The sequence below is a fragment of the Pinus tabuliformis genome, chromosome 9 (genome assembly GCF_031772625.1).
Source record: "Pinus tabuliformis cultivar Carrire ecotype Pingquan chromosome 9, CPIR1, whole genome shotgun sequence".
Classification (NCBI taxonomy): domain Eukaryota; kingdom Viridiplantae; phylum Streptophyta; class Pinopsida; order Pinales; family Pinaceae; genus Pinus; species Pinus tabuliformis.
In genome coordinates, this window is record NC_142307.1 from 513,393,633 (window position 1) to 513,396,538 (window position 2,906).

The window sequence follows — 2,906 nt, forward strand, 5'->3', positions numbered from 1 at the left end:
TGTTCAACGTGTGTTACAGAAAGGGGCCTATGAGCTCATTGACTACGAGGGAAATCCCTTATACAAGCCAAGGAATGGGCTTTATCTCAAAAAGTACTATGCTTAGGTCATATTGCATGGTTACTTTTGTACAATAGTGTGTTATTCATTTTTGTACAGTGTGGTTTGGTGTGTTATTTTGCAAGTATCTTTCCTACTTATTATGTTTTTGCCTACTTTGCAGATGTCGGTGTCTCCTCACATCGGTTTCGCTATGGTGCTTGTCGTAATACTCGAAATCTATCATCCGCGGCATGGGCCATTTATTGTTGGGTTGTGTTATATTCTTTCTACAACTAGCCCACATAGTTTACGGGGGGGTTAGAGGGGGGGCAGAGCCCCCCCTTCGTTGCGTTGACTGTGTAGTGAGGGGGTCACAGGGGGGTCGGTAGCCCCCCCTGTACGAGGGGTTTGAGGGGGGGGTTAGCCCCCCTCTACAAGGTCCGGGGCAGCACCCCAGGGAAAATTTTTTGGACCCTATATTAGGTTGGGTGAACCTACCTATGGTTTTTTGCATGGTTTCGGACACGATGGTTTTTCAGTCCATGGTATTGGATGCTTCGGCATGTATAAATATGTATCATAACATTAAAAGGAATATAATGAAAAATAAAGCTGGTAGTCTCGGTTTTGGGATCCAGGGGAAAATCTTTGTGTATATGTGTTTTATGTGTTATGCTCTTGAATTGTTTATTTTCTATGTTTTAGAATTCATATGCAGGTAATTTCTGTATGGGTTAAAACCTACATTTGGAATTAGAGTTGTTTTGGCTTCAAGGGGACGCCTTTGTTGCTGAGGGGTTTCGCTCAGGCCTATGGTAGACCCTGTTCAGTGGGAGATCTGCGGGATTGATTCTAGTGGTGAAAGAAGATGGCAAGTAGTGGAAAGATAGAGATCGAGAAATTTAATGGTCAGAGTTTTGAGTTATGCAAGCTCAAGATGGAGGATCTGTTGGTGGATAAAGATCAGTGGATCGCAGTAGGTCCGGGTACTAAACCAACAGGAGTGTCTGATGAAGAATGGAAGAAGTTGGATCGGAAGGCTAAGAGCACAATACGACTGTGTGTCTCAAATTCAGTATTGCTAAATGTATCAGGGGAAGCTACGGTGAAGGCTTTGTGGGACAAGTTAGGGACTTTGTACCAATCTAAGTCTCTGGTGAATAAATTGTTCCTACGGAAAAAGCTATATAACCTGAGGATGAAAGATGGAGACTCGGTGACAAAGCATCTGAATGCATTTAATACTACGGTAAGTCAATTATTGTCTGTTGATATTAAAATTTCAGATGAAGATAAGTGCATTAGTTTGTTGTGTTCTCTACCAGATTCATGGGATAGTTTGGTTATTGCAATAGATAGAAATGCAATTGCCTTGCAGTTTCATGAAATAGTCTCATCCTTGCTGATGGAGGAGATGAGATGGAAAAATATGAAGAGCCAAAATGGTGATGCCTTATCTATACAAGGACGGTCCTAGAAAAGAAACAAAAATAAGTCATCAAGTGGGAGATCTAAATCTCCAGGAAAACATGTAAAGGTGGTGTGCTGGAAATGTGGAAAGCAAGGGCACTAAAAAAGGGACTGTAAATCTAAAGCTCCTAACAAAGGAAAGGGATCTGATGATGCTCCTTCTACAGAGGCGAAAACCACCTCAGATGAAGGTGGGGATGTGTACTTGGCTTCTTCAAGTACACATGTAGATCATGAGGCATGGTTGATTGACTCAGGCGCATCCTTTCACTTCACTCCCCATAGAGAATGGTTCTGTGAGTATGAGAAATATGATGGTGGTGATGTCTTCTTGGGGGATGAAAGGAAGGCTAGAATCGTTGGTCGTGGAAAATTCAAGTTGAATTTGCAAGGTGGAAGGTTTAGAACACTTCCGCGTGTTTTGCATATTCCTGCATTGGCTAGAAATCTAATTTCTGTAAGCAAGCTAGATGATGCAGGTATAAAAATAGTGTTCAAGAAATATACCTACAAGATGGTTCGGGGAGCACTGGTATTAATGCTAGGAGTTCAAATTGGAACTTTGTACAAGTTGCAAGGTAGCACTGTTGTTGATCAGTGTAAAAGTTCTGTGGTTCCTGAAAGTGGAGCAAAAATTCTAGTGGTCTCTGGAGAGAAGACCATGGTGTGGCATCAAAGGCTTGGACATATTGGAGAGAAGGGCCTTCGAATACTTCATGGTAAAGATATGGTAGAAGGTATGAGTAATAGCTCTCTAGATTTTGATTTCTGTTAAAATTGTGTATATGGGAAGTAGAATTGGGTGAGTTTACCTTCTGGTGGTAAGAGGGTGAAACAGATATTAGAGCTTATTCACAGTGATGTGTTTGGACCTGTGAAGGTTCCATCACTAGGAAATTCTATGTACTATGTATCATTTATAGATGACTTCTCAAGGAATACATGGATATATTTCCTTAAGAAGAAATCTAAAGTCTTTGACAGGTTTAAAGAATTTAAGGCTTTGGTTGAAAACCAGACAGAGAATAAGATAAAGGTGTTGAGGATAGATAACGATGGAGAGTTTTGCAGTAAGGAATTTGAAGAATTATGTAAGAAGTGTGGTATAGCACGGCAGAAGAATACTCCATATACACCTGAGAAAAATGGAGTTGCGGAAAGAATGAACAAGACGTTGATGGAAAGGGCAAGAACTATGTTCAGTGGTGCCGCGTTAGGACATGTATTCTGGGCAGAGGCGGTGGAGACAGCATGTTACCTAGTCAACAGATCACCTTCATCAGCGTTGGAGGATAAGACTCCACAAGAGATATGGACTAGTAAGAAACCCTCTCTTTCACATCTAATGGTATTTGGATGTGATGCATATGTACATGTTCCAAAGGAGAAAAGAA